This window comes from Muntiacus reevesi, chromosome 7 (genome assembly GCF_963930625.1).
Source record: "Muntiacus reevesi chromosome 7, mMunRee1.1, whole genome shotgun sequence".
In the NCBI taxonomy this organism is placed as follows: Eukaryota; Metazoa; Chordata; class Mammalia; order Artiodactyla; family Cervidae; genus Muntiacus; species Muntiacus reevesi.
This window is the reverse complement of record NC_089255.1, coordinates 94,779,089-94,790,764: the sequence shown is the minus strand read 5'-3', so window position 1 is coordinate 94,790,764 and position 11,676 is coordinate 94,779,089. Positions and strand designations below refer to the sequence as shown.

General features: G+C 39.6%; 1 non-coding gene across 1 annotated transcript; it reads right to left on the bottom strand.

Moving 5' to 3' along the window:
- Window positions 1-10,910: 10,910 nt before the first annotated feature.
- TRNAW-CCA (transfer RNA tryptophan (anticodon CCA)) lies at window positions 10,911-10,982 on the bottom strand. Its single transcript has one exon. It is a non-coding gene; the product is annotated as a tRNA-Trp (tRNA).
- Between the last annotated feature and the right edge of the window lie 694 nt (window positions 10,983-11,676).

Sequence of the window (11,676 nt, the reverse complement as noted above, 5' to 3'; positions counted from 1 at the left end):
GGAGGCATGACAATCCGTTCCAGCAGGCTTGCCTGTGACTCAGATGGGCAGAGGAGACTGGCAGGCCACAGCCCACGAGGTCACAAAGAGTCAGACACGACTGAAGGGGCTCGCCTTGCAGGCATGCATACATGTGTGAATATTTTAATACTGGAATTTTGATACTGGTAGATAGCCAACTCTTACTAGTGAGCTAATGTAATGCTTTGAATTTAACTTAACCTCAATTGCCTCCTTGAAGACCCTGTCTTCAAATACAGTCACTTTTAGGGAATTGGGGATTCAGCATATGAATTCTAGGGGCACACCATTCAGTCCATAGCACCTGTAGTATATGTCTACCCATGCATCCTCCCACCTATCTGCCTAATTATCTACTCAGGTTTGATGCACTGGCTTCTTTGTATTAAGCTACCTGATCAATGATCTGTTTCTCCTTTCTAAGTTTTTCCTTTCATCAGAGTAGGTGTTATATCTTGATAACTTGGGATACTCAAAGTCTAGTATATAAACATATTTGCTAAATAATGATTCAGATGCTGGTCACTGGGCATGTGATTGTGTAAATACCACATATAGTTCTTTATTCTTTTCCCGAAGATTCTAGTTAAAAAAGGACAAGATTTTCCTTGACTGGTAACCTGCAGATGCCATAGAAATTTTTTTTGTAAAAGCAGGCAACACAAACACAAAAATAAGCAATGCTTTTTGAAACTAGAAAGCAATGCTAAGTCTTTACATAAATTTTTTAAGAGTTTATGAACATATGATGATTTTCAGTAACCATTGTTCAGTAACCATTGATTAACTATTGATTAACTTGGAAGTTTAAATACTTCTCAAAAATTCTCTAACTATATTACCATATTGTAACTTATAAAGTAATCAGTTTTATAGCTTTTATCACGTAGCCTGTGTGCTGATAGAAAAAATGTACAGAGAGCTGGAGTCTTTATAATTTATGAGCAAATGCAATTTTCTTAAATTTATTGGCCTGTTTACTTGGGCTTTTAAAGCTGATTTTGGATGTGAACAATACACGTAGCAGGCTGCTTTTTGTGCGCTGATTTACTGGATGGAATGGGAAGGTGCTTTCTGACCCTGCTTGGTTCATCAGGAGCTGGGAGGGCAGCAATAATTCATTTAGCACAAGGCTGCCATTTGCACCCACAACATGTGAGACGTCTGGCCTGGAACTAGAAGGACATCCAGTTGGACTTCTGCCAATAGAACCATCTGGGCGGGAAATAATGGGGTCAGAATAAGAGGTGATTCCTAGGACGGCCTTGATTTCTCCACTAGTGGAACGACAAGGCTTGGGTTATTCCAGGTTTTCTATAGTGTAGAATGGATGGTGAATATGTGTTCTGAGTTGTGAAATCACTTGTGAAATGTTATATCTGTAAGACCAGTGTTTTGGAAGCGAGTGACTGTGGTCACTGAACCCTTCAACAGAAAAAATGTTCTAAACAAGCATCTTCTCACACGTGACACTCAGGGAATAACTAATATCATTGGTTCATGCTGTCAGGATAGTTCCACTGAAAGGAAAATTACATGGGATTTGAAAGCAGCCATTCTTGGGCTTGGGTTGGGGGCTTCCCTGGTGGCTCAGGGCTAAAGGATCTGCCTGCCAAGAAGGAGATGATAGTTCAGCCCCTGGGTTGGGAAGATCCCCTGGAGAAGGAATTACAACCCATTCCAGTATTATTGCCAGGGAAACCCTGTGGACTGATGGGCCTGGCAGGCTACATAGCCCACGGCGTCAAGAAAGAGTCGAACAGAACTGGGTGGCTCAACAACAACAAATTCCTGGGCTTACAAACCACATCTGCTATCACCAGCCGGGGGTCACTGTGGGCAACTGACAGTGTTTTTGAAACAAAAAGGATATAAACACTTATTTTCGATACTATCTAATGGGTTGAATTAGCTTACATATCCAAAGGGCAGAGCACAGTGCTTTGCAAATCAATAAAGTTACTTTCATCTTTCCTTTATTCATTATCTACACTTCCATATTTATTTATTTAATTTACTTCTAGCAAAATACTGGATAATTTTCTAATGTAGCTAATTTTTCCTATGCCCTTTCATATCTTTGCAAATCTATAAATTTATTAGCATGACACCATAGCTATTGCCTGGCATCTCTCACTGATTGTCTTTCTTGGGCTTTCTGCTGGTTGCATTTAACGTCTCTGTATATCTCTCTTCTTGTCTTTATCTACTCAGCAATTCTGTGGACCTGGCCAGTGTTAACTAAACAAATGTAGTTGCAGAATAGGAGCAAGAGTTCTGCCATTTGCCACCCACATGAACTTGAACTCAACTTGCTTCACATCTGTATTTAACTATTTTGCTATTATGCTTAACTTAGATTCCCACGATTTTGAGCCTGAGTTTTCATAGCAGTCTTCTGGTTGGTTGGACAGATGCTGGTCAACCTGCCTTCAAACCTAATTTAGGTTGGTTCACCAACACATGCACTCTTCTGCTCAAGAAGGTGATCAGGCATTGCAAACCCTCTTCCTGCTCAACACCTGTTTCCACATCAATTCTGTTTCTGCTTGGCTTCCAACTCCTGGACTACCTATTTGAATTTGGCAGTTTTAACTAGTTTTTTTTTTTGTTGTTGTTTTTTTCTTCCCATTTCTGACTCTCGACTTCAGCTTAGAGGTTCTAGCTGGAGTGTGACACGGCTCTTTCCAGAAATAACTAGTTCGTGGGTCTGAAAACAAGGCAATATAAAATAGGAGTTTGAATCCCAGCTCTATTACAATTTGCTACATGAGCATCACTAAATGACTTCATCAGCCATATGCATGTTTCATTTTGTGCATCAAGTTGGCTAGGCAACAGCACCCAGATATTTGGTAAGATGCTATTCTAGATGTTTCTGTGAAAGTATTTTTTAGACAGGACTAAGTAACATTTGGGCTTCCCTGGTGGCTCAGATGGTAAAGCGTCAGCCTGCAATGTGGGACACCTGGGTTTGATCCCTGAGTCGGGAAGATCCCCTGGAGAAGGGAATGGCAACCCACTATAGTACTCTTGCCTAGAAAATTCCATGGATAGAGGAGCCTGGGCTACAGTCCATGGGGTCGCAAAGAGTCGGGCACAACCGCTGCAACTTTACTTCACCTCACTTTAAGTAACATTTAAACCAGTAAAATGTCAGTAGAGCAGGTTACTTTTCATAACATGGGTGGGCCTTATTCAATCAGTTGATGGCATTAAGAGAAAAGACTGTCTTTCTTCAAAGAAGAGGGAATTCTGCCAGCAGAAGGTCTTCAAGCTCTAAATGTAAGTTTTTCCTGGGTCTCTAGCTTGCCAGCCTACCCTGCATATTTGGGGCTTGCCAGATTCACAATCACATGTTTGGATTTCTTAAAATAAATCTCTCTGTCTCTCTCTGCCACTATCTCTACATCTGTCTGTTTCTCTCTCTCTCTCTTTCACTACACACACACACTCTTGATTTCATATTGATTGCTTCTCTAGTGAACACTTACTAACATATAATAGTTTCTTCTTTGGTAAAACAGGAATCATAAGTACACCTAACTCCTAGGATTATGGTGGTGATTAGGGAACTCAGCATTGCACTTGTCGTATAATAAGTGACTAATACACGCCAGTTACTCTTCTAGTTATTATTTATCATAACTTAGTGCTCTGATTATACTCTCTCCCCCCGCTTGGTTGCCATTCTAAACCACAGCACCTGGAAAACTCCAAGAGTCAATTCAGGTGCTACCTCTCCTGTGAAACTTACCCAGAGGCTCCTCAAGTACACTTGTTTATATCTATGGCACACACTACAGCTTATCGGACCATCATTTTTCTATCTAAATGTCATCTTCAAGAAGAGGAAACGGGTGTCTCAAAGCCCTCCAGGTCAGACTTTAATATTTTTATTTCTACCACCAACCCCAAATGCTGGCAATATTTGCTTCTCAAAAAAAAAAAAAAAAAAAAAAAAAACCCAAAAATAAACATTCCCTATGAATATTGGGAGATGTTTCTACTTCCTGTATTAGGAATAGAGGCTTTCTGTCAAGTCTGTGTTTCTATGTGTGGAGTCGCAGAGTCATTGATTCGTAAAACATTTATCAAATGCCTGTTGTGGGCAAAGATGGTGTCAGTTGCTTCAGTTTCAGTTTTTGGAGGCAAATGCTTTATGGCAGAAACCAAAATAAGTGAGCCACTTGGAAGACGTGAGAAAATATAAAAATCTGGGGGGAAAAGTTATTTTTTTCTGCCTGTGTGAATTGGAGGATTGTCTTTCACAGGAAATAGCATATACATTGAGCCTTAAAGAAAAGGCGAGATTGGGAGGGGAAAGTCATTCTAGATAGAAGAAACAGAGGTCAAAATGCCCAGATATGTTTGAGGAATAATAAGCAGTCTGCACTGGGTATAGCTTAGGGAGGATGGCTTGATTAGGAACAGCAGGGAAATGACGCGTGGAAAAGGTAAGGATCGCATTATTAAAAGGTGTGAATACTGGGACCAGAGCCCAAGGAATTGGAGTTTCAGTCGGTGGCTGATAAAAACTTGGCACAGGTGATTTTCCCGGTGTTTGATAAGTATTTTAATAAATTCTGTGTGTTCCCATTTTTAACAGGAATTTTCACCATGCTTTGAACCAGGGTGCAACAGAAGAAACACGTATTTTCCTCAATCACCTTTTGATCTCACAAATAGTATTTAGCACAGAAAAAGACTGCTGTTCTAAGTGTTTTACAAGTGTCAATTCATTTATTCCTTGGAAATAAATAGTTTCTCGTCCTTTATTTTGGGGGCTTCCCTGGTGGCTCAGATGGTAAAGAGCCTGCCTGCAATGTGGGAGACCTGGGTTTGATCCCTGGGTCGGGAAGATGCTCTGGAGAAGGAAATGGCAACCTACTCCAGTATTCTTGCCTGGAGAATTCCATGGACAGAGGAGCCTGGTGGGCTGTGGTCCATGGGGTCGCAAAGAATCAGACACAACTGAGCCACTAACAGTGTCCTTTATTTCACAGATGGAGTTGAGACAACAGAATCAGTAAGTACCTGGTCTAAACTTTCACAGCAGGTGCGTGATGGAGCTGCCAAATGACACAGTTTTGTACTCTGCCGCCCAGCATGAGACGCAGTGAGTGGTGAAGGCACATCTCTTTAAACACCGCAGCTTAAAAATAAGAAAAAACCAGATGGATTAAAACATACATCCCTTTCCCTTTTTAAAATATATCTCTTTCTTGAAAACAACTTTTTTTCTCTTCTCCTCCTCTAAATAGAACATTTCAAAAGCATCTTGGAAGCCATAGAGACAAGTTAAACTCCATATGAGCAAGAGACAAGTTAAACTCCATATGAGCAATTGCTCCACCATGGGAAAAGTGCCTGCCTGCAATTTTCACAAACCTCCAGTAAGCCATCCTGAGCAGGTGAATGACTCCGTAGCTCTAAACAGCCAAAATACTCCTTGCATGTGATTCTCTTTCTAGAATACAGAAGAGAATTCAATATGTCTTACTAGGTTATTACAGAAGACACCTGCTGTTAGCTACTTCATTCTATGGCAGCTGACACCAGATTTTAAATACAATAAAACAAAATAATGTATACCATTATGTTTAGTGACAAGCAAATCCTTTCTTGCTTTGTTCTTTGACGTTATGCTGCAGGTATGTCTGCCACATCTCATCATCTGATTTCAAGACCATACTTGCTTGTATATGCTTGATTTGGACCCAAAGAAAATCAAGGGCTATAAATATTTTAAAAAACTTGAAACAAAGAATAAGAAGTTTTGCAACAAAGGCTGTATTTACTTTTTATGTTTGTTTCTTAAGGAAACCATATCATCTCTAAACTTTACATTTTCAATAGCACTTCCTGATGTCAATGTGTCTTAGTTCAACGAATGAAGCGGACTGTAAGAGCATTATAACCATGTTATGCTCTATTGCAGTTTTTCTTTCTTTATTCACTCACCACTTATTTCTTTAGGGTCTAATATATGCTATTTTCTGCACTCTCATGAGATCCTGGAAATTGTGGAATATAGATTCATTAATGAGATGGTTTCTGCCTTGAAGGGATTTAAGTCACCTAATGAAAAAGTCATATGCATGTGCTTTCACACAAAGGAAACACTGATGATGTCTTAGCAGAAAAATAGCAACCTTTTTGGAAGCTATAGGAGTGGAAGCTTAATAAGGGGAGATAGTCTATGCCTCCAGGTAAGCTAAACATTTAGCCAGGTTAAGACAAATCACTCCCTGGGAAGATGTTGAGAACTTTCTCTGAACATTTGACAGATGTGCCATTTATGTTTATAAAGTCTTCACTTCCTATCGTTTCTTTCAATATTGTCTTTGCTCCTGTCTCCCATTCTAACACTGCCCAGTGAGTTGTGACAGGAGCATTCTGCTGAGAAAGGACAAGGCTTAAATCAGATGCAAATGTCTTCATGCTTCCTTTCCACTTATACTTGCCATTAACATGCAAATGTCTTTGCAACACTTTGTCCCAACAGACTTGGCCCTAACCTGGCCTTAGATAATGGAGAACTGTATTTGTGACATCCAGATCCTTACTGAGCTGCTTGTCCACTCTGTAAGTCAAAAACCAAATGTCCTGGATCATAATTCTTCAGGAAATTGCCCTCCATAAAAATGTATATCAGAGTTTGGGTGATAATGTAATCATAAACTCTGGGCGTTAGCAAAATGCTTAAAGGTAAATTTCCTGGCTGGATTCCCACATCCATGAAAGATGATCATTTTTCAAAATTTCCAGTTAAGCCTTCTGATGCCTTTGGCAGACACGTGCCCTTGTGGGTTCCTAACAGGCTTGTTGAGCGTATACAAAGCCCAATTATGACATTTCACTAATATATGCAGCAGTATTGATTTTTCGGTTTTTCTTAAATGCTTATTTTGGATGATGTCTGTCCAGCCTGTTCAGAGGCTAGAAGCTGAGCTCTGCATTATTTGTAGCAGCTTAGGGTGAAATAAACACTTGTCTCCTACTGTAAGGTTCAATGTCCCTGTGTCATATCTATGCATGCCATAAAAATAGCGATAAACATGATATATTTTTATGACTCTGAATGCGCTATGTGTCAATAAAATATTTTTTAAACTGGATGAAGGCTGTAGTGAACCTGCCTCCCTGCTGAAGTACAGAGTCCCAGTGTCCGGGGCCTGATTCCACCTGGATGGCAGAGTCATCAATCGTCTGTGATGGAATCAGGTGCCTGGAGCTTGCGGCATATGCAGGGTTTTAGTCCTAATGGTCTCAGAGCTTTTTTGCCTGATACACATTGAGAAACGCTTCCCTTGCTTCTCGTTGGGGAAATGGATCACTGCTGTAATCGACCCAATGAGCTAAATGACCTTTCCTTCTTTGAAAGTCCCTGGGATTTCACAAGAGGAAAAGATCCATATATGCAAGAGAAACTGCAGTAAACTTTTCAAAGGCACTTTAAGATGCTGCTTTTAAAGTGTAGTTTAAAGGTGGAGGAATCCTTTTATAGAAGACGTATTGACTGAAGACAAGATGTCTTCCGACTTTGGAGGCATGGTATTATTTATCCTCCAGCAAACAGCACATAGAGGATGCTGTCAACAGGACTGCTTGTATCTACACGGTGCTTTACATTTGCTGAAGCATGCTATGTTTAGTTCTTGCAATAACGTCTAGAAGAATGAGTAATGCCTTATTCCATTTTTTAGTACATACAGTCTAATAAACTCCAAAGTAAATACAGAGTACTTAGATTAGACACACTAGGAGACCAGAATTGTCCTTTCTGTTGCCCCTGATTATCTCCATATTTCAGTAGGAGTAACAATGAGCCATTCCATAAAGAAAAATATTTTGCCTGTAGAACAATGAACAAGAAAGTAAACTCTAAACTTTAAAAGTAAGCTTTAAACTCTAATCACAGATGCTCCATGCTCTCTCCTCTTCATATATAATGAACAATCTATGCCCAGTCATAATTTTTAAATACCTGATGAGGACATTTTTATGTCTAAACTTGCCAGTTTCCAAAATAGGCTGAATAAGAACACTTCCTCTGCATTGATTATAAAGCTTGTGTGTTTCCAATTGCCTTCGTCAACTCTCTGTATCTGGGTATCATTGTTGTTGAGGATTTGATTTAATTTTGTCTTATTATCATTGGAGAGTTGACTCACCATAAAAAGAATTAATATTTATTTAATACTATTTATCATCCTTGGTCTAGGCACTTGACATCTATTAAAAGCTCAGGGTCTCCAAACCACTTCCTAAATTGATCTGCTTTCCAAAAGCATCCTCTGATTCACCTTTCACAGGGAAAGGAAATCCTCCAGTTCCCTGGGATAGGGCTCATTAGCATATGGCGCATGTAGACACTGCAGATCTCCTCAGATTTGCTGGTATTTACATACTGATTTGACATGCATTTGAATTTTAAGGGTGGGCACTCTAAAATGTTAGCCCATTGAGCACATGAACTGGAATCAAACGTGTAATGTTAACCTTGCTTTCCTGCTCAATTACATAGCAGTTTGGTTAAAAGTTAAGTTGACAGAAATCTGCCAATCCTCATTTTTCTTTTTTATGACAACCAAATGTCAAGTACATTGCAAGAGAGCATTGGTATATGACAAATCGATAGGAAATCAGTGCTAACAAGGCCTTTACAGAGGTCCAGATTATACAACTAGATAAGAATAAATGAAATTTTGTGAGAAATGAAGTCAGGAAAGATTTTAGGTTCAGGCTCTTCTGATTCTTCTTAGATAATATGCTGCTTTCGTTCTACTGTGCAGCAATACCCTTTCTGAAAATGAGGCAGTCAAGCCATAATAGCATCCATTGTATAAATATTCCTAAGCTTCCCTGTGTTGTAATGAGCACCTGTACGCTCAGTCCTGTCTGACTTTGCGCCACCCTATGGACTGTGCCCTCCAGGCTCCTCTGTCCATGGGGCCATCCCAGCAAGCATGCTGGAGTGGGCTGCCATGCCCTCCTCCAGGGGATCTTCTCAACCCAGGATCAAGGTGTTTCTTGTGGGTCATGCACTTGCAGGCAGGTTCTTTACCACTGAGCCACCTGGGAAGCCCACGTTGCAATATATTTAATGCCATTTATTGTCGTAATGCAATGCACATTTGGTTTACTTCCTTATTGGTAACAAATTCCAGGAATAGAGGAATGAAATGTCTTGACTCAGGCCCCAGAGAGAGTGAAAAAGTGCGTCAGATCAGCAATACAATCAAGGGTTGTTAATTATAGAATTTAGAGTTTTCTTAGTTTTGGTCCGTGATCTTCCATGGTGACGGGTTTAGACACTTTTCACCTGAGAGAGCATGCCAGAAATGCTCAGGATGTCTTCAGAGCCACAGAAACACCATTTCAGTTGAAGAGGAGTCTTGGGGCGTGGCACTTCTGGGGAGTCCCTAACCGCAGACTTGAGCAAATCAATTGATTTCTCTGAGACTATTTAATTTTCTCAGGTAACAGATGCAAAACATTAAGCATCATGTTTGACACTTGACAGGAGTTTTGGTATATGCTAAATAGTCAAGAGAAACAGTTAATATATGGCAGCAATTATCCTTAATTTGCTTTTCTTCATCATTACCACCATGGCATACTGGCAAGGATCTGGACCACTTTGTCAGATATCCGGATTCACATATGAGTAATTCTGCAATTTTTATGTGTGACTCTAGAAAAATCTCTTTTCCTTACAGAATATCTGTACTTTCATCTAAAATTTGAGGATAAAAGAATTATCTAGGAGCAATATTAAAGAATTAGTACAATATACATCATATTAAAAATCAAGAAAAATGAAAGTTATATTATTTAACAATGCATACTTATAAATCTATAATTTGTAAATATACATAATATAACCTATTGTATGTATGTGTTATAATATATAAATGAAATATATGTACCATACATATTATATCATATATTATTATCATCATTGTGTATATTTATGAATGAACACATGTACTTTTGCCAACAAACTATTACTAGTCATATTTTAAACTGAAGAACAATTGGCAAAGCGATTATATTGATAGTAGCAGTTTTTTACCAAAAATGAAGTAAAGAAGAGAGACTAAAAGTTAGTGATTAATGAGCATCAACTTCCAATTGAAAAAGAAAGAAAAGACTGAGAAGTTTAACTACCTGGGAGTCATCCCATTTAACCTGTATTATGTTCTCAATTCTATTTCCACGTGGACTTAAAAAAAAAGCAAACAGTTCCCTGTTCTGTTATTAATATGGGAACAGAACTGTACCATTCTGCTCTTCTTATTTGAGACCCACATCCATGGAAATCACCAGGGTTATTAGAGAAAGGATGATACTATTGGCCGTCACACTTTACATCTCTGTAGTGATATATTCTTTGCAAGACTGATATTCATCCATTTAGCAAGCACGTCATTGGTTTGGTCTTGTCTTCCATCCCGTTTGTTTACACTAATTGGTGAAAAAGATGCTCAGATTTTTGGTCATAAATTTTGCTTTCTCACAATCTGTAGTAGTAAGCTTATTTTAAACTTAGCTAACATCAAGCCATTTTATTTTTTTTTTTTTTTTTTTTTTTTTTTTTTTTTTACATCAAGCCATTTTAAATTAGGGGTTTCTTTGGTGGCTCAGATGGTAAAAAATCTGCCTGCAGTGCGGGAAACCAAGGTCTGATCCCGGGTCTAGAAGATCACCTGGAGAAGGGAATCAAACCATTTCAAACTAGGCATAGTGAGTGAAAGTGAAGTCGCTCAGTCGTGTCCGACTCTTTGCGGCCCTGTGGGCTGTAGCCTACCAGGCTCCTCTGTCCATGGGATTCTCCAGGCAAGAGTACTGAAGTGGGTTACCATTTCCTTCTCTAGGGGATCTTCCCAGCCCAGGGATCGAACCCGGGTCTCCCGCATTGGAGGCAGACGCTTTAACCTCTGAGCCACCAGGGAAGCCTAGGCATATTTAACTGCAAGATTGTTTTAACTAACTGGTTTCCACTTCTCCCCAATGCTTTCATAATAATAATAATAGTAGATAACATATATTAGAATGTTTCTTCTATGACAAAGACTTTATAAATTAGGCTTATTATAGATGAGAAAACTGAGGCTCAGAAATATTGAACAGCATGCTGAGAATTACTCAGCTGGTGAAGATTAGAAGTTAGATTTGAACTCAAGAAATCTACGTTCAGGTTTCCCTGGTAGCTCAGCTGGTAAAAATTCCACCTGCAATGCAGGAGACCCCAGTTCGATTCCTGGGTCAGGAAGATCCCCTGGAGAAGAGAGAGGCTGCCTACTCCAGTATTCATGGGCTTCCCTGGTGGCTCAGATGGTGAAGAATTCACCTGCAATATGGGAGACCTGGGTTGGATCCCTGGCTTTGGAAGATCCCCTGGAGGAGGGAATGGCTGCTGACTCTGGTCTGCTTGCCTGGAGAATCCCCATGGACAGAGAAGCCTGGCGGGCTGCAACCCATGAGGTCGCCGTTGGACAGGACTGAATGACTGAGTCCAGGACATGGCACAATCTACATTCAGAGTTTAAGTTAAGCATTTTGATAAAGTATGGTATCAGCTTGCTCGTCAGTCTCATACCCCAAAACAAACAAATTAAAAAACATGATTAAGCAGATAAAAATAAA